Below are 24,189 nucleotides of genomic sequence, written 5' to 3' on the forward strand. Positions count from 1 at the left end.
AGGTGGCGTCCTACCCCCATGCCCTTTATTTAAAAACCCTTCTTGCCTTACTATAACAAAAAGAAACTTCCAGTAGACTACTGATACATTAAAATGTGTTCCCTATGAATATAAGGCAAAGTGTTGAAAATGGACACTGTGTTAAGCTGCAGTTGAGTTTCCACCTAATGTAAGCCAAATGGATACGGAGTTCTTTATTAAGGGAGCTCACAGACAGTCGTATACACACAGTTGAGCACAATATATCACAGGGTTTACAAACAGGACTTCCTTTTGTCCACAAAACTGACTTTAGCTCCACTTTCCAATCTGACTTAGGTCCCCACTTTCAAGTGAATGTAGACTTTAAGACAGTTCAAATGCAGAATAAGACCAGTGGCAATCTAAAGAGCAGTTAATATGGCAATACTAACAATTTTTAAAAACTGTTTAATCAAAAAATGAGATCAGAGCATGATCTGTTCTTTACCGACCAGGAATAAATTAGTCATTTAGAAGAGACTGCTTTCTCTGAGAGCGCGGGCGCGGGGAGGGTGGAAAACACCATCCCCTGCCCCTCCACTGTCAGCAGCAGGCATGGCACATGAGCACAGTATATCTGGCATAAATTTTTTATATATGAAAACAACCCCTCATCCCTTCAATAGACTGGCAACTTTGTAGATTTCCATGTAATCCCATGCGGATCCAGCACATGGGGTCCCAGCGATGCTGTGTTGTGAGAGCATTACCGGAGCTGATGGAGCATTTACATCAGCACCTCAGTCACAAACAGCAGCTGTCCTAACCACAGCTGGGCCTGCTCCTCAAGGCAGGCTCTCCATGGCCGCGGGGTCCAGCGCAGAGGTGTGCAGTCACGTCTTCGCGTCCTGCCTCAGAGACCCCGGAGCCCAGCTTCCAGGAAGCTGGAACTTCCCCTCAAACCAACGTGCACGTCCTTCACCTTCATTCTCTCTACAAGACTCAGGGGCTGGCCCTGACTGGCTGTCGGGAAGGCAGATCGCCTTCACCGGGAGCCCTGCTGTGCAGGGTGCCGCCCTCCCTTCCTCCGGCCCGGCCCGGGGCTTTATTCTGATTGCACCAGGGAGTGGCTGTTGTTGTTGTTTTTTAATTTGCAAAAGAGACACAGTTTAAAGCAGCAGCCTGATGCTATTATTGAAGTTGAGATTTAGGCTTCCTCTGTAAATGTTTAACAATATTTGTAAAAGTTTCCCCAAAGGATTTATAATATCCTTTTCTGCTGGTCTTGAGACCAATGGGACAGTCCTCCCCCCTCCCCCCTATTTCGTTGAACCCATGGGGCGGCTTTGACCGCTACACCATCCAGCCAACAGCTGGGAGCACCGGCCTGGGAATCTGGCAGCGTCTGGGGTGATGGCTCTTTAGAAAATTATTTCTGTTAACAAGACACAGAGCTCCATATCTTTCTAAGTCACTTTGGGAAACCAAGCCTCCTTGCCAGTGCGTTGCTTTTTACATTTACATGTATGTTCCGGGACCATTCCTCCAGGCTCCTAATGACTCCTGTTTCTAGCTGCCGACCTCCCACCAGAGCGCACCCAGCTCCCCTGCCTGACCGGCAGATTCCCGCCGGGCCCGTCCCCGAGAGCGGCGGCGTCCGCGCGGCCCGGCGCGGCCCGGGCGGGTCCGGGCGGCGGCCGAACCCGCTCCCGCCGAAGGCGCCTCCGCGCCTCCCGGGCCTCCCCGCGGCCTCCCGGGGCCTGGGCGCGGGGGAGGGGGGCGCCCACGCGACCCGCTCCTGAGTGCGGAGCCCTTGCTGGGCTGCTGCTTTCTCGCAAAGGGGGCTTGTCCTTCTGCTGAACTTTCAACTCCCGAACTCCCTCCTTCCATTGGACAGAGTGGAGAGCCGGGCGGCCGGGCGGAGGGGGCGCCGCCCCCGCCCCGTCTCCACTGTCACCGCCGCGGACACTTTCGCTTTTAACGGCAGCGGCTCGGCCGCCCGCTCTCCCTTCTTTTCTGCATTTTCTGCATCTTCAGCCCAGGAACCAAGCAGATGGCCCTCGCCTTCCCGTCTTCGTCCCGGGGGAGGCTCTGCAGCGAGATCCCCGGAGTCCGATGCCCCCTCCCACCTTCCGGGGATCCCCCTCCGGCCCCTCACTTTCCAGGCGGACCCTCCGCCCCGCAGCCCGCCGCCCGCGACCCTCCCTCCGCGACGGGGCTCGGCCGCCCGCCCCTCCGCCGCCCCCAGCCCGGCCCGGCCCCCGCCCCCGCCCCCGCCCCGGCGGCCGGCCCCGCGCTCTCCCGGAGCCGCTTGTTTACACAGCAGGTGGATGTGACGTCAGGGACGCACAACAGCAAAAAATAACAAGGTCTCCCTCCGCCAGGGCCTCCTTTATTTGTTTGTTCCGGGAGGCCGGCCGGGGGCGGGGTGGGCGCAGAGGTCGGTCGGCCGGGGCGGGCGGCGGCTCGGGCCGGGGGCTCGGGGCCGGGGGCGGCCGGGGCGGAGCGGCGGGGCCGGGGGGCCAGGGCCGGCGGAGAGCGTCCGGCGCCCGCGACCCCCGCGCCGCTGCCCGGCGGCCGAGCCGGGAAGCTAGTCCCAGCGGAGGAATCTATTGTTATTTATCGTGTGCGCCGCCCGCCCTCCCCGGTGCGTGTGCGCGCGCGCGTGTCCGTGTCCGTGTGAGTGTGTGCGCGTGTGTGCGCGGGGCGCGGGCGGGAGTGGGCGCGTGCGGGAAAGGCCTGAAACCACCTTAGTTTGCACCGCGAGATCCTTTGCAGCGGGTGAGTTTGTATTTTTCCATTTCTGCTCCACTTTTCCCAAGCCGCCTTCTGCCTTGTTTCCGCCACTTTAAACAACAACCAGCACACACAAAAAAAAGAAAAAAAAAAAAGAAAAAAAAAAGGAAGAAAGAAAGAAAAAAGAAAGGAAAAAAAGGAAGAAAGAAAAAAAAACAACTACTTTCCACCTCCAGCCTCCACGTGCACTCCCCCCTCCCGCAGGCGCTGTCCGGGCCGGGCGGGCGGGCGGGAGCGGTGGGGGCGGCGGCGGGGCGGGGGCCCGGGCCGCTCGGCCCATTTGCATAAGTCAAGGGGGGGACCGGACCGTCCTCGGCCGCACGCCGCTCCGCGCCGGGCAGAGGAGTCCATAACCCGGGCCCCCGGGCAACTTGCAGCGTCTGGCGCCGGTGCGGGCGGAGGGGCGGACGCGGTTCGGGCCGGGTCTGCGGCGGGAGGGGGCGCGCTGGTCTCTGGACACCAAAGTTTGGACGTGAGCAGACTTTCCCTTTCTCTCCCGAGTGCACGGCCCTCGGCGCCCCCGGGCCGCGGCGGGATGCCGGGGTATGTCCACGCCTCGGGCCTCGAGCCGGCCGTCCCCGGTGCCACGCACGCCGCTCCCGGAGTTCCGTCCCCCCGGGCCGGCCCCGGCCGCACGGCCTCGCTGACACGTGCCCCGCGCGCCGGCCCCGGAGCCGGCCTCCCGCGAAGGGAGCAGGACGCGGGTTGGGCGCCCGGCCCGTTCCCCTCTCCTCCGCGCACTCTCTCCCCGCACTCCCTGAGCGGGGGCGCGGGGGCGCTTTCCAGCCCGTCCGTCCCGCCGCGCGGGAAGCGCCGCGTCCTCCGGCGCCCGGGGCTCCCGTCCGCGCCCGCGCCGCCCTCCGAGGCCGCTCCGGCGGAGCGGGGGCTCCGGCGCCTTAGCGGGCGGCGTGCGCTTTCGGCGGGACTCGGCGGCCGGGGAGCCGGGGTTCGCTGCCCCGCCGCCGCGGGCAGACCGCCTCCGCCCCCGGCCCCCGCCTCCCCGGTCCCGCGGGTCGGAAACTTTGGTTCCCGCTCCCGGGTCCCGGCGGGTCCCCCACCTGTTGTAGCGCCGCGTCCCCGGGGAGGGAGGTGCGCCGGCCGAGCTCCGCGCCCAGAAACAAAGTGCGGCTCGGGCTCCGGGGCTCGCGGGGAGCGCGGTCGCCCCCGCCGCCCCCGCCGCCCCCCGCCGCCCCCCGCCGGCCCCCGCCCCGAGAAAAGGGCCAGTAAACAGCGCAGCCCGGCCCCGAGCCCACCGCCGCCTCTGCTCCTTTCTGTCCCTTCTGTGTGCAACTTTGTGAGCGCGGCGCCCAGCCCGGTCCTCCCCGCGCCGGCCCCCGCCGCCCGCCCCTGGCCTTCCAGCCGCCCCCCTCCGCCCCACCCCACCTGCGCCGGAGCCGGCTGAGTGTCGCCCGGTTTCTTGTCGATCGCAGAGCCCGAAAGTTTGACGAGGAAGAGGCGCGCGGCGAGCCGGGCGGCGGCGCCGAGGACATGGTGCGGCCGGCGCCGGCTCCGCGGGCGTGAAGGCGGCGCCCCCTCCTCCCTCCGGCGGCGGCGGCGGGTAAGTCGAGGCGGCGGCGGGCGTGGGGCCGGGGGGCCGGGGGGCCGGGGCCGGGGCCGGGGACATCCCGGAGCTCCGGGCGGAACGCGGGTCCTCAGTGCCAAAGCGCCCGCCTGGGCAGCAGAGGCACCGGAGCCAGGGATGTGCCCATCTTCAAACACTGGGCTTCCTCTTTCTCCCCTTTATTTCTTAAACCCGAGAATCCGGAGAGAAAGTTTAGCGTGGAGTGTAAAGTGCCCTGATAAAATATGGTGACACCTCTCGCTCCCTTCTCACCCTGCTCCCCCCTTATAACTATCAATTATTTCCAAGTCATTGTGTCCAAATACCCTTGCCGAGCTGATTACAAAGTGTATTGATTTAATCCGGGCTCATCCTACTCGTTTCGTTTTATTCATTTTCTTTTTGTTCAACCAGAAAACCCAAAATGAAACATTTCTTCCTCTTCCTAACACCTCCCTCCCCCAGCCCTCATCTGTGAGGCCGGGCTGAGCAGTGACATTAATATAAACATTTAATTTGGTCGCATCTGAGCTTCTCCAGCCGCTGAGGAGAGGCTGGCGTCGCCGTGGTGTCCGGTCACAGGTATTTTCTGAGTTGGGCGTCCTTTTTGTTCCCGCTCTCCCGCCGGGAACGCGGAGGGCGGTCTGCATTCCCAGGAAGGGCGCTGTGTGTGCACACTGAGGAAGGCCAAGCTCCCCTTTCCTGGGGCTGTCCTGGGCTTTAGGACTTAGGGTTTGCAGAATAGCTTGCTGAGAAAAATCTAAAGGATATTTAAAAGACTTTTCTCCTGCTGCAAATATATTGAAGAACCTCTGCAAAATTTTTACCTTCCTCTCCTCTTCCCCCCACTGAGAACCCATTTAAGGGGGAGATGTCTTAACTGGAATTTGAGGAGAAATTGTTGGATTAAGGCGTTTTCTACTCAGGGTTAACCAACATAATTCAGAGAGAAAAGGGAGAGAGCGGAATCCTGTAATTTTCAGTTTCAGAGAGAAATGTATCAAACCTTTTTAAGTATTCCACTGGAGTTTTGATTTTCAAAGTGGAAATACCCATCTCTTTGAATCCAGAAAAACTGGACTCACAGTTACAGAGATTTGGAATGGGGTTTTCTTCTCTGATTTTCCTACTTGAAATGTCTAATAATTGAAGAGCCCTAAAAATATAAAATGGAACTCAACTAGTTATTATTTAAAAGGTGTCAGCTAAAAATCTCACTGCACAAAGGGGAAAAAAGGTTTAACATCTTTCCACTAGCTGCGTAGCTACCCCAGCCCCCCACCCCCTTAGACTTTGGGCTAATATGAGAGAGGGAAAATCAGGGTTTTTTTGGAGGGGAAAGTAAAGTAAACAGCCTCCAACTGCTGAACCTTGACAACCCAAATTAAGGAAGCAGGCGAGATCAAACGGAACTGCCGCTGGGTTGTTGTCAGCTCTGCATCCAGGACCCTAGACTGTTGGATCAAGCAGCAAAGCCATATACTTACTAATGCAGAAATGGACCATTGCAAATGCTGATCTTTGTTGTGCAAGCGAAGGCTCACTTGGAAGGACATACTTAGGTTTTCTCTGGGCAGCATTTGAGTTCTTTATGAATGCTGACTTCCTAAACAATTTGCTATTTTTTAATGCATTATTGTTTCTGAACAGAATGCACTCAAAAAGGTATTGAAGGAATATGTCTTTGGAGGGTGTCTTGCTACCCAGAAATGTGTGATGGAATTCTTCCTAACATTAGGCTCCTTCAGGAGAGCTAGATGACGTTTTCTCAAAGCAAGTAGAGAAGATCTGCCTTGTCAGGGAAGCCAGGGTTTTGTAAATGGGGGTTTAAATCTGATGTGCAGTTCAAAACAAACAAACAAACAAACAAACAACAACACGCAAAAACCTGGTGGTGATGTTCTGTGTCGGCCCTCTGTTGGAATTTAAGATGCAGGAGGAATGGGTCTGCAGATTGTACAGACCTTTTTTTTAGAGTGGCATTCAGCAGAACCAGGTTGCTACTTTTATATAAGTTCTCTGTAACTTGTCCTTGCTTGTTTTCTAGAAAAACTTAACTGCTTTACATTTTTAAAGGGAGTAGTAACAGTAATTACTTTAGCATTTTGTTTTCACAGGCTTGTCAAAGTATAATGAAAGAAACGTCGAGTATTCAAATTAACTGTCTTAAATTAAGAGGGTGATATTGCTGAAGATGTCTGTAAGATTTTGTATTTATATTTAAATTTTGGCTTATAAGCTGTGTAACCTTTTTTTCTTTCTAAAAACTCTCCCCAAATTAAATGCCATTTTAAACTAAATAGAGCAAAGTAGGAAATAGGACAAGTAAACACAGGAGAATAAAAATAATTGTCACTTGAGAATTTAATTTTTAAATAACAAATGTTGATCACATAGAAGCACTTTGTTTTCTTATAAGTCAAAGTTTTATAACCATTGTGGCCAACATGTTTCAAAGTCTGTAGTTTTATTGGGTATACCTTTTATTGTGTAATTAAACAATGCGAGTTAAATGTGCACATGGATGCTATTAGGCAATTTTTTGCAATATGTATTTTTTTTTAAAAAAGCTGTAAATATTCTCTAGTTAAATCATTTGTACCAACAATAACAGAAATTAACTAGGTTAATATTGAACCAGGCATAGTTTTCTGTCACTAAGTTTTATCCTTGCTTCTCTTGAAACTGTATCCCTGACCTTGTATATTTACATTCTCGGGCTCCATTGAAGGGTATATCTTTTTCAGCAGTTGTTTAACTGAAGAATTGTGATATTTCCTAAATATATTTATACCACATCAAATCCAATGCCAACATTAAGAAAGAGAAGGGAGAACAGAGCAGATGTGACAACTTCTTTGGAACTATTTTATTGTGCTGTGTATTTGGTTTTTATTTTTTACTTTAAAACTCAAATTCGGTTTTGAAATGTTACCTTGTAAGATTTAGATTCACCAAAAGGTAGACAATGTTAGGAGTTATCGCACCAATTACAGTTCAGCAGGGATGCCAGGAATATTTACAGGGCTTTTCGAGGGTTCTGTCTTTGAAAAATAATTTTAGGCACACGTTAATAAAATTTAAATAGATTGCAGGCTGTCAGAAAATAGTATAAATTTTGTTTATGACTCAGTACGTTAAGGTACTTACATTAAAGAAACTCATTTAACCCCTGACTGGAGAGCATTAAGTAGGAGGACGGCCTCCAGAGCACTCGTGCCCTTTGCTCGGCGGATGAGCTTAAGCTACTGCCGTCTAATTGCAACTCCGGGCCCTGAGCATGAGTTGTTTCTCTGTGGCTGAGAAAGGTGTCCAGGTCAGAGCTAGATTTGCACAGGTGGTATTTGTGATTTATTATTTTTTTTGCTTAGGGCCTTTTCCTTTTATAGAATTCAGTTATAGTAAATGCCGTTTTAGCTAAGCCAACAGTATTGTCCTTTTTTTTTTTTTTTTTTTTCTTCAAAATAGGTTTTTTGAACCTGGAGATTATTAAGGTCTAAGGCAAGTAGGGTTTGTTTTCTAAAGAAAATAACCTGAAGAGAAGCATCTGCTGAATAGACAGTGAACTGTGTGCAGGAGCTGAGCACAGGCTCAGGGTTGGCTGGGAATTGTTCATTTCTTTAGCTGGTGGTGGCAGTCCCCCCAGGTGACCTGCAGGGCTTGTGAGTCAGCCAGCCGGCCAGGTAGCGTCCAGTTAGCGCATGCAGCTCTGAGTGGTCTTCTTGTGACGTGTCCACTGGCCACAGGCCGCTCTGCACTACCGGTGCGACCCAACGAGCCATCTGAAGGCGGTTTTTACAATGATGTTTCCCTTCCATGGCACTTGCATGAATAAAGCTAGCGCTGCCCAACACGGGCACAGCAGCAGGCCTGCATGCGATGAGAGCCTGGCCAGGCCGGGACCCGTGCACGACCGTGGTTCTCTCTCCTCCCCTGGGATCTGCAGTTTATTTCGTTGTGCATGTGACGACGTGGTTAATGGAAATTAAGCAGATTTGGCTTGTGTCGCCAATCTAAAAATACATGTCGTAAGGAGCGTTGATTTCAAGAACTGCTTCGGTTTTTCATCCATATAATGTTCTTGCACTTAAGGCTACAAGGCTGGTGTTTTGGAAAGAGGAAGTACCGTGGGATAAATTGCATGGCAGTCGGGAAGGACAATTAGACAGTGTTCTTTGTTTTGCAATGAATTATTCTTATTAATTACAGTCAGTTTGCAGCAGGCCTTGTCCGGCCTTCTTAGAAGCCAGCTCCCCGTCACCAGAAGGCTGTGCCGGGGCTGTGTATGTCCTGTCCTGGTCCTGCCGCCCAGCCCAGCCCTGGGGTCCGTGGGGGTCTCCGCAAAGTTTGCTTTCCCGTTTGAAACCTCCTGGCCCTCGTTTTACTCTCTACCTGCCCCGTGCACACAGGTGTTGGCTCAGCGGTTAGGCTATGGGACTTAGCCGCTGGCCAGTGAGCTGTCTGAAGAAAGAACCTGTAGGTGAACAAGTGTAAGTGGGTTTTTCCTTTGACCCTCCCCAACGTGTTTTGTTTTAAAATAATGTGGGGGAGCGGCTCAATGTAGTGCCTTGGTGCTGGCAGTGACCTTGCAGCGGGTGAGAGTCCTGGGAGCCAGGGAGCCTCCAGGGGTCTCATCCTGACGCCGGAAGTACCTCCGTCACCAGGTCAGATTAATTCCTTCAATTCCAGTACTTAAAGTAACCAAATCGTAAACAAAATTTATATTAGCTCCTGACAACTAATAATCTATTTAAATTACATGAAGTATCTTGGCAAAAAATTAATTAAAGACAGAAGTACTGTCAAGGCCTGTAAATATCTTGACAGGTCCACTCAAATGGAACTGATACTACGAAATATTTACATATGTCGCCGTGTCCGGGAACATCTCAGCAGAGCCTGTGCGAAGCTAATTGCACTTACTTTCCAAATCACAATTTTTATGAAATGGTTTTCTTTTGAAAAGGAACATGGATACATAGAAAATTGTGTTCAAGTGTTTTGTTTTCTGTTTAGCTCTGTCCATGCAGGGTCGCTCCACGGGCGTATTCCTCTCCTGCAGCTGCTTCAGACAGACAGCTGACCGGCGGGAGGGGCCTGCCTGGGAAGCTCATGTCTTTCTGTTTCATGTCAGCAGTTCGGAGGTATCAGAAGCGAAGAGGCAAGGGGTTAGAGGACAGCTCACTGAGGGGAAGAGATGGTCTGAGCATGGCATTATTGGTCTCTTAGGATAGGACCAAGGCTTTTTCCTGAATTTTATATTTGGGTACATACTCAATAATAGGGTGATACCCACATTTTGCCAGGTTCTCTGATTTTTAGCTAATTCTGGGACCAGCTTTATTAATCAGGACACTAATAATATTTCTAGCATGAAACCCCAAAACTGAATTCTTGAGGTTTCTTTTTCTCCCAGCCTAGCCGTTGATTTGTCATGTGACTCTGCTCCAGGTTCCCTGCCTGGGTTAGGGTGGTGGTTGAAGGTATGTTCTTGGAGCTTGGGGTTCTCAAGGCACAGTGCTGTGTTGTTGTGCGCAGTGTTAGCGATGCCCTTGGTGCTGTCCGGATCTCCAGCGCGGCTCCTGGGGGAGAGTCTGTAAGCTCGCTGGGGCTGCCCCTGTCCCAGGGCTCTCCTCTGAGCAGGATGGGGGGGGGGGGGGGCGCGCCGCCTCTCCTAGGGCAGGTGAGCCCAGAGGCAGCGATGGCCCCAGGTGTGAAGTGGAGGCATCTTGGCACTTGGTCCTACTTCAGCGAAGGGCGGACCCTTGCTCACCTGCTTCCAGATCATTGTTGTCAAGAGATTTATTAAAATACAGATTCCTGGATTCGTGGATCAGAGTTTTTGGTGACTGATCTGAGAATATGCATGTTAATATACTTCCCTGATCATTCTGACACACACTAAGCAGAGACCCATGGACCACTTGCTTTATGCTGCTAGAGATTCTGGGACTGAAATCTTTGTCCTTACCTGGATTTTACTGATTGAGTCTTTGTCTTATGTTGAGGTCTGTATGTGCTTCAATTTATATAGGGAACCAAAGCCTGTGGTTTGTTATTTGTTAATATTTTTTATTGGTTTAAGAGAGGAAGGGAGGGAGGAAGGAGAGAGAGAGAGAGAGAGAGAGAGAGAGAGAGAGAGAGAGAGAGAGAGAGAAACATCAATGATGAGAATCACTAATTGTGTACTTCCTACACTCCAATTACTTGGTTCATATGTCTAAGCTCAACCACTGAGCCACACTGTCTGGGCCCAAACCTGTGGTTTTGAAGTGTAAGCAGTCATTGAGGCTCCAGGGGTCACGTTGCTGCTGACAGGCTGGGTGGGCTTTGCGTTTTGAACCAGCCCCGCGTGGTTCTGTGCCCACTTAAGGGGGACTGGACCCCATGGTCAGGGTTGGGCGAAAGCCTTCGAAAGTCTGACCTCACTGCTGGGCCTCAGGACTCTTGAGAGGAGGAGGGTCCCTGTCCAGAGTGAAGTGCCTGTGCCTGGAGAGAGATCCACCAGCAGAAGCAGCTGCCTGGCACTGCCCAGGGTGGGACACACTGCCAGGGCGGATGGCCTGGTGCATCGGCGATTGTCACAACACCAGCATTTCCTCGCTGTGTTCTTGTTCCCAGCGGGTGTTGTCCTGTCCTAGTTACCAATTAGTGTCGAAGGGCTTTTGGGAATTGTTTTTTCTCTGAGTATTTCATCTTCATTTTCAATTCTGAACTGTTTACTTATTAGCCTAACCCTGCTGGCCCAAGTATTTGAATTTTCCTAGGCATCTTGGGAAATTCACTATCATTGTATGTGATGGGCCTGCAGGTATATCGATGGGAATAGCTTAGCCAGCAGTGCCACACAAGCAAAGAAAGCAGGACCCCAGGAAGAATGCATCCAACAAAATTACGAGATGAAGGTGGATAAATTGCAAGGGAGGCTTGTTTAAATATTCAGGCTTTAGCTAAAGACCTAACCACTGAGATCAAAAGAGTTATTTCACAAAAGCTGTGCAGACATTTTCATCTGTGTTAGTAACATGCCTTTTGAAGTAACCCAGTGGTAAAGCATTTGTCCAAAATGCCCTCACCTACGTTTTTAAAAAGTTCTCTTGGTCTTTGGGTGTGGCTTGATTTTAAAGGATCCCAAGGGGTCCGTGGTTTTTAGGTGGAGAACTTCCCCTGCCCTGGCTCTAGCTTTGGGTGGCATTTGTAATCTTCCTACAGAACAAAGTTCATTAATTTCTGCTCAGACCCTGAGCACGTTTAACAATAATCTCTGGTGGTCAGGTTTGAAGCTAGGGTGTCGGTGTCCTTGAAGAAAGGGTTTCTGTAGCAGACGGGAGGGAATTGCCGGAACCAGGCCTGGCGCTGGCCGTGCTGCTGGCACCTGCAGCAGGCGCTGCGCCTGCCGCTGTGCTTGTCCTAAGGGTGCTCGGCGTTTCATTGAGAAAGGTTAGGCAATGAACTGACTTCTCGCTAGCGAGTCAGCATCAGACCCCTTTTAGTGATGTGCTGCAGACGTTTTCTAATATAAAATTGGCTGCATTTAATTATTTGGAAAGAGGCGAGTTGGACTTTGAGAGAGCAGGTAGGGCTTCTTAGGAAGTATCGCTGTCCAGGTGCAGCTGCAGCGATCGCGGAGAGACAGCCTGCTAAGGAGGAAGCTGCTCAGCCGCTCCTGCTGCCTCCCAGGCCTGTGGCTGCAGCCCCGCTGTGCTGCCTGCCTGCTCGGTTTAGGAGGCTCAGCCGCTTAAACGTGCTCGTCTCATTTCTAAACGATGGCTTTGCGCCGTGGCCGCGTGTTGGCAGTCGCGCGTCTGTAACTTTGGTAAGCTCGCAACAAATTCTTGTACTTGTAGGAGCAAGTCCGCATCCCCGCTCTCCCCTTTGTCTCAGTCCATATGGCAACTGGCTCCAGGTTCCCTGCTCGGGGTGGGAGGTGGGCGTGGCGGGATAAGCTCCCCATCTGTCAAACACTGACCTTTCTCTGGCACGCCTTTGTTCCGAATCTCACAGGAGGTATGCTTCTAGCTCCTTCCTGTGCCCCATCCCAGTCAACTCAAAATTAAAAGGATACTCAAAGAGTGATTTCCTTCTGTGTGCTTTTTGTTTGCTAGTTTCCCTTCAGCAGCAGGACAGTCCCTTCCCCTAAGGAGAGCACCCCTGTCGGACATGCCTTTTCAGAGCGGAGAGTGGACAGGGTGGGGGAGGGCGTGGGGGGGCGGGATTTGAACATTCTTTGAGGGAGAAATGAGCACTTTGGAAATGGGCTCTGTACAGGGAAGCAGGGTTACTCTTGTAACCAGAGCAGCTATTGAAGAAAATGGGATGCCTTGGCCTCAAGCTCTTTGATCTCTGAGTTGAGAGTAACTTTTGAGAAGAGAAATCTGGCAGATCTTTACAAAGCTATTTATCTTAGAACTGTGTGTTTCTGTCTTTCCATTTTCATTACGGAGCCCGTCCCACCGAAAGGAGCACAGAACAGCTCAGGAGCGCAGCCCTGCAGCTCAGCCTCTGGAGGCGCTTTCTGTGCCCATCGGCCACGCCCGGAGCGCCTTTGCTCTCTGCTGGCTGGCCGTCACCCCCAGGATTCTTTAGGCTCTTAATACATATGCATGTGTTCCCCCAAATGTAGGGTTTCTTTTGCATGTTGAGGACTTACCAGTATATTAATGGTACCCCACTGCTTTTTAAATTTTATTTAATAGTTAGTGAAATTCACCCATGTGGATACATGCTAGCTGTAGTTCATTTTTCCATGCGAACCTTTGGAAGTGCTGCATATTACCTCAAGACAGACTCTTTACATCAGAACCTAACACCCAGCACCTCCTGCAGTACATATGTTGAAACTTTAGGGTTAATATGAAATTACCAGTCCTGCCTGACTCAAACTTCATAACTTCTCATTTGCCAGTGAGTTCTGTGTGTGTGTGTGTGTGGCAGGGGGACTTTAAACAAAAGCAAACATTTACTAGGGAATTTGATTTTAAAAAATAACATAGCAAGTGGCTGATCTCTTGCATTGAAGAAAAACAGCAAAACGGCAGCACGTTCATTGAAGGCGCCTGGCGGTGGTCCTCCCCCTTGCTGCCGCCGTGGCTCAGGGTGGCTCAGGACCTGCCGGCGTCAGCAGGTGGCAGGTGGAAGGCGCAGTTTGACTGGCAGCATCGCACTGCTGGTCCTGGCCGTGTGCAGCCCTCGCTCGCGTGCAGAGAGCCATCACCGTGTGTGAGGACTGGCGTCTCTGCAGTGAGAAGTCCTATAAATAAAGATGTTCTCTGGTGAATCGGAATGTGTTTACAATGGCGCGGCTCGCTCCGCGGACTCGCGTTGGAGCGGCTGGGGCTCGCTGAGTGGTGGCCCCCGGCCTTGCGCAGGCTGGGGCTGGGCGTCCTCTGGAGCCACGGGCCTGTCGTTAGCATCAGTGACGGAGTGCATGTGCGTTTGAGCAGATAGAGCTGTTTAATTCTGATGCACGAACTTCCCTTTAGCCGGGCTCGTCGCTGAGTAAAAGGGAAATCTTGTATTTTCGGAGGAAAGATAAGGGGGGTGGAAATGTGTACCTGGTGCAGACGTCTGTGCGGCTGTTCACTGGGAGCCCGCCGCGCAGTGAGCAGGAAGTGGCGGAGATGCGGAGAGAAGGAGTGAGGGCGGAGGTGGCGGCGGAGGAGTGTGACCAGGCTGTGGCCGCCCCTTCAGGAGGCAGGGGACTTAGAGGACCACGAGGGCGGTGTTAAGCAATGGCATTCATTTTGTAACCGAGTTTCTCAGAGCAAATAGTGATGCCAGAGAGCAGTGATACCTGGACTGGCCTTTTCCTCGGGCCCCGAGCCTTGTGGCACACAGCACTGCCTTGGGGTGGCTGAGGCAGAGAGGAGGCAGGGGAGCTGTGTTTTATGGACGGCAGAGAGCACGATTGAAGTCGATAAAAGAAGGGAATCAGATGGAAGGCCACCGCAGCATTATTTTTAAAAAATGCATTGCGGACATGGTTCTCCGGAGCGGACTCCCACCTGGCGGGCACCAGTGCGTGCCGCCAGCCTCCTGCCCGCTGCCCGGGGAGCACGCTGGCTCTCAGGCCGTGCCACCTGCCGTCCCTGCGGTGGCTCCTCTGTGTACGGCAGGCCAGTTGGGTCCACTCTGTGCTCTGGCTGGTGTCCCCGGGGAGCGCAGGCCGGCCAGGCTCATTCCTATGTGCGTCCAAGGCCAACATCTCAGCGTGGTGAAAGGCTGTGGAATTTATTCCCCAAAGCTGCCCAAACTGCTCTTCCTTCCCTCCGCTCCTCCTGGGCTGAGATGATTGCTTAATGCTCTTAATTATGCTGATCCCCGTGTTTTCGAACACCTGTGCGTAACTCAGATCCTGGGTGGTCACTGCCTGGCTCTGCACCGCCTCCCTTCCAGATGGGAACCTGCTCGCAGCCGGAGGAGCCAGGAGAGGCGGGCGCTGCTCCGGAGTCTCCGTCACCCTGGCTAGGAAAGAGTCTCACAATGGGTAGCTCAGAAATAATGTTTTAGTTGAAACTGGTCTGGCTCAGTGGATAGAGCGTCGGCCTGCGGGCTGAAGGATCCCAGGTTCGATTCTGGACAAGGGCATGTACCTGGGTTGCGGGCACATCCTCAGTAGAAGGTGTGCAGGAGGCAGCTGATCGATGTTTCTCTCTTCATCGATGTTTCTAACTCTCAATCCCTCTCCTTTCCTCTCTGTAAAAAATCAATAAAATATATTAAAAAAAAAAAGAAATAATGTTTTTAAAAATAGCCTCTCACTGCCCAGCCAGTGTGGCTCAGTGGATAGAGCGTCAGCCTGGGTACGGAAGGGCCCTGGGTTCGATTATGGTCAAGAGCATGTACCTTGGTCAGGGCTCGTGCAGGAAGCAACCAGTCGACGTGTTTCTCTCACGTGAATGTTTCTCTCTGTCTTTCCCTCTCCCACTCTCTCTAAAATCAGTGGAAAAATATCCTCGGCTGAGGATTTAAAAGAGTAATAGCCTCTCATTCATCGCTGGTGGCACTGCAAAACATTAGAGCCACTTTGGAAGATGATTTGTGGTTTCTTTTAAACCAAACATACTCTGAGCACACGGTCGGGCATCACAGTCATTGGTATTTCCCAAAGAAGCTGGAATCGTACGTTCACCGGACATTGGAGTGTTTATAGCAGCTTTCCTCATTATCGCCAACACGTGGGAGCAGCCGCGACGCTCTTCCGTCAGTGGTGGGTGAATGCGGCTGTGGCACGTGCGGGCATGGGAGTAGTAGGCAGCCCTGAGAGAACGTGTGGGCAGGCCGGGAGAAGACCCCAGGAGCCTGGACGCCCGGCTGAGGGACAGAAACAGCCGGGAAAGGCTGCCCACTGTGAGGCCCGCTCTGTGACGGCCTGGGAAAGGCAGAACGGGGGGCAGGAAGGAGACCAGGGTTTGAGGAGAGGAGGGAGGGAGGGAGCACCGAAGACTTGGGGGCAGGGAAACACTCTGTGCGACACTGTCGTGGCTGACAGCCTGCCATTACACGTGTGTCCAGACTCGGGACGCACAGGCCCACCGGGAGCAGTGTCATCGGCGCTCACTGCACGTGCTTCACCTGTGGCCAGTGTCCAGCCACAGGGCACGTGGACAGCAGGGAGTCGTGTCTCTGAGGGACGGGTGAATGAGAACACTGTTACTTTTGCAGTAAACCTTAAACTGCTCTCAAATGTCTTGTAAGGCGTTTACAACCATTATCCATATCCACATCCACATCCACATCCACATCCACATCTTCAAAAGAGTGTCATTTTCCTTCCCTTGGTTCATGCCACATGAGCATTAACGTTAATGTTTTGTGTGAGAACCACGAAGCCAGCAGGAGCCAGTTTGCTTTTGAGACTCGGTCTGTGGATGAATGGCTGCCTGCCTGACCGCAGGGGCCAGTGAGAGCTTAGTGGACTGGACCAGCGGCTCCAGCCCGCACCCCTTCGTCCAGGAGAGACTGGTGCAGAGGAGAGGATGGGTTTTTGCAGGGTGCGATGGCTTTGGGCTCAAATACAGCCTTGCTCCCCATGGTAACATGCGTGCCTCCATCTACATGTGCGTCTTCACAAAGTACACTGATCATACTTAGTCTTTTTACATGCTTTTATCCTATTCTGTGCCAAGAACATTTTTCTCTGTGGTCGTCTGCTCTACAATCGTTAGTACACGTGTTCTTCTCGGACCTTCTTCCTCTGTGAAGACACCCATGTGAGGACAGCACCAGAACCAGGCTGGGTCTGATACACCCTGAGGGGCCAAGGATCCGCTGGGCTCTGGAGCTGCAGGTTTTCCTCAGGACACTGTTGTGCCTGTGCACGTGCTCCTGTGTGTGTGCATATTCCTGTGTGTGTGTACACTCCTATGTGTGTGCTTACTCCTTTGTGTGTGTGTGTGTGTGTGCGTGCTCCCTGTGTGTGTGCTTACTCCTGTGTGTGTGCTTACTCCTGTGTGTGTGTGTGTGTGTACTCCTGTGTGTGCTTACTCCTGTGTGTGTGTGTGTGTGTGTGTGTGTACTCCTGTGTGGGTGGGTGTGTACTCCTGTGTGTGCTTACTCCTTTGTGTGTGTGTGTTTGTGTGCGTGCTCCCTGTGTGTGTGTGTACTCCTGTGTGTGTGCTTACTCCTTTGTGTGTGCTTACTCCTGTGTGTGTGTGTGTGTATGTATGTGCTCCATGTGTGTGTGTACTCCTGTGTGTGCTTACTCCTGTGTGTGTGTGTGCTCCCTGTGTGTGTGTGTGTGTGTGTAATCCTGTGTGTGTGCTTACTCCTGTGAGTGTGTGCTCCCTGTGTGTGTGCTTACTCCTGTGTGTGTGCTTACTCCTGTGTGTGTGTGTGTGTGTGTGTGTAATCCTGTGTGTGTGCTTACTCCTGTGAGTGTGTGCTCCCTGTGTGTGTGCTTACTCCTGTGTGTGTGCTTACTCCTGTGTGTGTGCTTACTCCTGTGTGTGTGTGTGTGTGTGTACTCCTGTGTGTGTGCTTACTCCTGTGTGTGTATGTGCTCCGTGTGTGTGTGCTTACTCCTGTGTGTGTGTGTGTGTGTACTTCTCTGTGTCTGTGTACTCCTGTGTGTGTGCTTACTCCTGTGTGTGTGTGTGCACTCCCGTGTGTGTGCTTACTCCTGTGTGTGTGCTTACTCCTGTGTGTGTGTGTATGTGCGCCGTGTGTGTGTGTGTGTGTACTCCTGTGTGTGTGCTTACTCCTGTATGTGTATGTGTATGTGCACCCTGTGTGTGTGTGTACTCCTGTGTGTGCTTACTCCTTTGTGTGTGTGTGTGCTCCCTGTGTGTGTGTGTGCATGCTCCCTGTGTGTGTGCTTACTCCTGTGTGTGTGCGTGTGTGTGCTCCCTGTTTGTGTGTGTGTGTGTGCTCCTGTGTGTGTGCTTACTCCTGTGTGTGTGTGCGCGCATGCTCCCTGTGTGTGTGTGTGTGTGTGTACTCCTGTGTGGGTGTGTGTGTACTCCTGTGTGTGTGCTTACTCCTGTGTGTGTATGTGCGTCCTGTGTGTGTGTGTTTGTACTCCTGTGTGTACTTACTCCTGTGTGTGTGCGTGTGCTCCCTGTCTGTGTGTGTGTACTCCTGTGTGTGTGTGCTCCGTGTGTGTGTGTGTACTCCTGTGTGTGTGTGCTCCTGTGTGTGTGCTCCCTGTGTGTGTGTGTGTGTACTCCTGTGTGTGTATGTGCTTCTCTGTGTGTGCTTACTCCTGTGTGTGTGTGTGTGTGTGCTCCCTGTGTGTGTGGGTGTGTACTCCTGTGTGTGCGCATACTCCTGTGTGTGTGTGTGTGTGTGCGCGCGCATGCACCCGGGCGCGTATTCCTGTGTGTGTGCATATTCCTGTGTACGCGTGTACTCCTGTGTGTGCACGTACTCCTGTGTGTGTGTGCGTACTTCTGTGTGTGTGCATGCCTGGAAGGCGTGCACTTCACTGTGAACACAGAACAAGGTGAAGGGTCTAGTGCAGAGTGTTAGTGAGGGCGCTGATTTTCACAACCCCTGAGACTGGAATCACACCCCGCCCAGCCTTCCTCCATTGATCCTCTGGTGACACCGGTGCTTGCTTCTCCTTGGCCTCTGACAGTCTACGAGCAGTTTGGTTTGCAGGTTGGAGCACGTGTCAGGGCGAGGTGAAGAAATGCCTGCTCAGTGAGTAAATGTCAAGTTTTGAGAATCTGAGACTGCCAAGCCAAGTCATGTGGTGTGTAAATAGCTCATGAAAACAGTTATCTGTAACAAAGTTGAAGTCAAGTCCAACTGGGATGCTCCAGTTTGAAAATTTAAGGAAAAGTACAAACAAAAAGTGGGAGCCGACTGGCCGTTCAGCTTGCAGAGCTCCGTGCAGAATGGACAGCTCGGTCCTTGTGGAAAAGGGGGCGTTGTGAGGCGAGCACAGGAGGACACCAGCCGTGTGAAGGGCCTGCTGCAGAGGCTGGGTCGCCAGTGGCCCAGGAGGAGGTGGGCTGGGATAGGCCGGGCTGGCCCTCCTAGGCTCGCCGTTAGAATCCAGGCGGGCCTTAACGTTTAAAGCACGTTTCTCTTCCTGGTGTAAGTCGGCCACCTCAACAGGCCTGTTGCCAAGTCCTTAGAGGGAAGCGAGGCCTGTTCACGCTCTCCTCTCTGTGTTCTTCCCTAGCCCCTCTCCCAGGACCTGGCCCCCGTGTCACCGTAACAGTTCCTTCTTGTCCCTGCCATGACTTCCTCCTGGAAGAGACCTGCTGGGCCATCCCTGGAAGCAGTCTCGGGGGCTCTGCTCTTCCTGCCGCAGGGACTCAGATGACACCCTGTCCTCGGGTGCCAAAGCCTTGGCGGGGTGCTGTCCGCCGGGCTGGCATTCCCCCTGCCCCCCGAGGGGCTTCCTGCCGGCGAGCAGGTGTGCAGGAGAGGATGCGGCCCAGCGCCCAGCGGCGGTTCATCAGGGACGGCCCCCATGGCCAGGAGCTCTGCTCTCTCCTGTGAAGCGCCCGATGCTCTGCCCTATAGCCCGGCCTCCCCAGCCAGGGCAGTGCCTCTGAAGTTTTGTTGGGGGCAGTGGTGGGCCTGGTGGGGCTGGTGGGAGGCGGGAATGAGTGATGCGTGCAGAGCACTGAGCAGAGCGGTGGCTCGGACACCTGACCACGGGACACCTGTCCGGGGGATACCTGACCGCGGGACACCTGACTGTAGGACGGGACACCTGACCGCGGGACACCTGACCGCGGGACACCTGACTGTAGGACGGGACACCTGACCGGGGGACACCTGTCCGGGGGACACCTGACCGTGGGGACACCTGTCCGGGGGACACCTGACCGCGGGACACCTGACTGGGACGGGACACCTGACCGTGGGGACACCTGGCCGCGGGGACACCTGGCCGCGGGGACACCTGGCCGTGGGGACAACTGACCACGGGACACCTGACCGCGGGACACCTGACTGTGGGACGGGACACCTGACCGCGGGGACACCTGACCGCGGGGACACCTGACCGCGGGACACCTGACTGTGGGACGGGACACCTGACCGCGGGGACACCTGGCCGTGGGGACAACTGACCACGGGACACCTGACCGCGGGACACCTGACTGTGGGACGGGACACCTGACCGCGGGGACACCTGACCGCGGGGACACCTGGCCGCGGGGACACCTGACCATGGGGACACCTGACCACGGGACACCTGACTGTGGGACAGGACACCTGACCGCGGGGACACCTGACCGCGGGGACACCTGACCGCGGGACACCTGACCGCGGGGACACCTGACCGCGGGACACCTGACTGGGACGGGACACCTGACAGCGGGGACACCTGACCGCGGGACACCTGACTGTGGAACGGGACACCTGACCGCGGGACACCTGACTGGGACGGGACACCTGACCGCGGGGACAACTGGCCACGGGGACACCTGACCACGGGACACCTGACTGTGGGACCGGACACCTGACCGCGGGGACACCTGACCGCGGGGACACCTGACCGCGGGACGGGACACCTGACCGCGGGACACCTGACTGGGACGGGACACCTGACCGCGGGGACACCTGACCGCGGGACACCTGACTGTAGGACGGGACACCTGACCGGGGGACACCTGTCCGGGGGACACCTGACCGTGGGGACACCTGTCCGGGGGACACCTGACCGCGGGACACCTGACTGGGACGGGACACCTGACCGTGGGGACACCTGGCCGCGGGGACACCTGGCCGCGGGGACACCTGGCCGTGGGGACAACTGACCACGGGACACCTGACCGCGGGACACCTGACTGTGGGACGGGACACCTGACCGCGGGGACACCTGACCGCGGGGACACCTGACCGCGGGACACCTGACTGTGGGACGGGACACCTGACCGCGGGGACACCTGGCCGTGGGGACAACTGACCACGGGACACCTGACCGCGGGACACCTGACTGTGGGACGGGACACCTGACCGCGGGGACACCTGACCGCGGGGACACCTGGCCGCGGGGACACCTGACCATGGGGACACCTGACCACGGGACACCTGACTGTGGGACCGGACACCTGACCGCGGGGACACCTGACCGCGGGGACACCTGACCGCGGGACACCTGACCGCGGGGACACCTGACCGCGGGACACCTGACTGGGACGGGACACCTGACAGCGGGGACACCTGACCGCGGGACACCTGACTGTGGAACGGGACACCTGACCGCGGGACACCTGACTGGGACGGGACACCTGACCGCGGGGACAACTGGCCACGGGGACACCTGACCACGGGACACCTGACTGTGGGACCGGACACCTGACCGCGGGGACACCTGACCGCGGGGACACCTGACCGCGGGACGGGACACCTGACCGCGGGACACCTGACTGGGACGGGACACCTGACCGCGGGGACACCTGACCGCGGGACACCTGACTGGGACGGGACACCTGACCGCGGGGACACCTGGCCGCGGGGACACCTGGCCGCGGGGACACCTGACCGTGGGACACCTGACCGCGGGGACACCTGACCGCGAGACACCTGACCGCGGGGACACCTGACCGCGGGGACACCTGACCGCGAGACACCTGACCGCGGGGACACCTGACCGCGGGACACCTGACCGCGGGACACCTGATCACGGGGACACCTGACCGCGGGACACCTGACCGCGGGGACACCTGACCGCGGGACACCTGACCGCGGGACACCTGACCGCGGGACACCTGACTGTGGAATGGGACACCTGACCGCGGGGACACCTGATCGCGGGACACCTGACTGGGACTGGACACCTGACCGCGGGGACAACTGACCACGGGGACACCTGACCACAGGACACCTGACTGTGGGACGAGACACCTGACCGCGGGGACACCTGACCACGGGGACACCTGACCGCGGGACACCTGACCGCGGGACACCTGACCGCGGGGACACCTGACCGCGGGGACACCTGACTGCGGGACACCTGACCGCGGGACCGCTGTGTGGATCGCTGTCACTGCATTTGCGTTTCATGGCATGGGGTCTCGGCAGTTCACTCCCTTCTGTCTCTTCGGAACACGTGATGAGGAAAGCTGGGAAGAGTAAAACACTCACCGCTCTGCTTTCTTGCTTCATCTGACTTCCTCACATTTTCTCGTAGCCTCTCCTTCCCTCTGTCCAGCACAGTGGCTGTTCCCGACTCACTCCCTGGGCGGGCGGTCTGAAGGGACTGGCTGAGCTGGGAGCGGTGGGCGTGTTTTGGGGGGTGGTGTGGTTTTAGCAGGAGCACCCTGAGGCCTCTCGTGTGTCTGGCCAAATGTGAGCTGCGCCCTGTGTGCCATGTGTGGATGGCAGAAAGGACGGCTGTACGGGTGTGACCCCACTGGCCTGACTGGGGTGCCTGTCTAGCTGTGGACTAGGTTGCCTGTAGCGTTGCCTGTTCACAGCCTCCGCGGTCTCCCTGGAGGCCTGGGGTGGGTTCCAGCTGGTCAGTGAGGTTAGGGGAGGGACTGGCCTGCGGCCAGCTTGGATTGATGTGCTTAGGGGTCTGCTGCTTTCCCTGCCGGGTGTTGTGTTCCTGGGGATAGCTCAGGAGAGCTCACCGTTTGTCAGGGAGGGGTGAGCCTGTCCTCCACGCCCGCGTGGGTGTCTCCTTCCCCCTCGGGGTGCGTGGCAGGCTGGGAGGGGCCCACGTGTTGGCCATCTGATTCCCCCATGACCCTGCCCGGCTTCGGGGAGGCCCGTCCGCTGAGCCGACTCCGTGCTGCTCTCCCCGCGGCCGGGAGGGCGTGGGTTCCCAGGCTGCTGGGGCGAGGTGGGCCCGCGGTGCTGGCCGCCACTCACCGCTTGTGTGCTCACTGCGCCCGCGGTGCCTCTCGCCCTGTGTGACCGACCCGCCTCACCCGGGCCGGGCAGGACTCCCAGAGCCGCAGCTTAGCTTGGACACGGTGTGGCTCAACCGTGTCCGTGTTCACGGAGATCCTGTCCACACACGGCGAGATTCGATGGCTCCACCCTCATGTGCTGACGGTCCCCGTGGGCACAGCGGCCATGCCTGCAGGAGTGCTGGCCGCTCACTGTGGGCTCCTGGCCGCACGAGGCAGCCACGAGGGCGGAGCTGCCTGCCCTTGCCTGTCCCCGAACCCCTGCCCAGCAGGACACCTCGGCGTCCGCTTGAGCAGTTCCTGATTTGAATTTCTTTTTAAAGGTCTGTTTAGCCTCCCCCTCACCCCCCCCCCCCCAATATGTGCACATTATTTGTTAAAGACCCTCTTTTACGCAGTGAGTTTTATGCCACCAGTTGGTAGAACACAAACTAAAACATCTGGCTAAGAAGCCTCTGGTAAAGGCACTGTGAGGAGGCGCCTGGGCCCCGGGCAGCTGCCCCGCGAGGCTGAGGGGCCTGGAGTCCCGCGGCTCCTCTCTGTCTTCTCACCGAGGCTGCGGGTGCCCCGCCCGATGGGATCGCCTCCCTCCTCTTCACGGTGTCCATCCTCTCACGGCACACAGCACTTCTCCCGGTCACGGAAATGTGCCTTCCCCCTCACAGAACGCAAAACACACTCTGCAGGGCCTTTTTTGTTGTTGGAGGGAGGGGTAGGAGGGAGGAAGGAAAAGAGGGAGGGAGGAGAGAGAGACAGAGAGAGACAGAGAGACATATGTCCATGAGAGAGAGAGAGAGAGAGAGAGAGAGAGGGACATCCATGCTGCCTCCCGCACGCGTGCAGACTGTGGGTTGAACCGCCACCCCTCAGTGTGGGCGGACGCTCTGACCACGGAGCCTTCCTGATGCCCCACGGAGGCGCGCCTGAGTCCCCCCACGGCCAGGGCGTGGGCACACGTGGCTTTGGTGGGTAAGGGTGGGACTTTGGAGTTTGGCAGACGTGCTGGGTGGTCTAAAGCCTATGAACCTTTCTTGTTTACTTTCGTCTTCCATAAATATGCCTGTGTATGTAAAAGGACATAAGGAAAATCTACCTCACCCTCGCATTCTGTGGGTTACATGAGATAACCCATGTAGAATGTGACACAGGTACCTGGCATGTATAGGAAGGAACTTTAAAAAAAAACATTCTATTGATTTTTTACAGAGAGAAAGGGGGAGGGATATAGAGCTAGAAACATCAATGAGAGAGAAACACCAATCAGCTGCCTCCTGCACACCTTCTACTGGGGATGTGCCCGCAACCAAGGTACATGCCCTTGGCCGGAATCGAACTGGGACCCTTCAATCCGCAGGCTGATGCTCTATCCACTGAGCCAAACCAGTCAGGGCAGGAAGGAACTTTATACAGATTAGCGCTTATGGTTATGATGATCCTATCTGTATTGATTAGAAAGTCACATGACATGGCTAAGAGGGAAAGGGGGCAGAATTCCCAGGATCACTGAAGAAGCAGAAGGAGGTGTGGGACGAGTCGGAACCTCAGCCTCTT

General features: G+C 55.3%; 1 protein-coding gene across 13 annotated transcripts in view; it reads left to right on the forward strand.

Moving 5' to 3' along the window:
- Window positions 1-2,580: 2,580 nt before the first annotated feature.
- The window catches only part of FOXP1 (forkhead box P1), a 525,702-nt gene continuing 504,093 nt past the window's right edge, over window positions 2,581-24,189 (forward strand). For 7 of the 13 annotated variants that reach the window (XR_006741059.1, XM_036430546.2, XM_036430533.2 and 4 more), the window contains exons 1-2: window positions 2,582-2,742; window positions 4,188-4,315. The gene's annotated coding sequence lies outside the window, so the exon portion shown is untranslated. Of the gene's footprint in view, window positions 2,743-4,187; window positions 4,316-24,189 lie in introns of all 13 variants that reach the window. The other 6 variants (XM_045578936.1, XM_045578935.1, XM_036430549.2 and 3 more) reach the window with 3 other exon arrangements.

This window comes from Pipistrellus kuhlii, unplaced genomic scaffold, assembly GCF_014108245.1.
Source record: "Pipistrellus kuhlii isolate mPipKuh1 unplaced genomic scaffold, mPipKuh1.p scaffold_m20_p_11, whole genome shotgun sequence".
Classification (NCBI taxonomy): Eukaryota; Metazoa; Chordata; class Mammalia; order Chiroptera; family Vespertilionidae; genus Pipistrellus; species Pipistrellus kuhlii.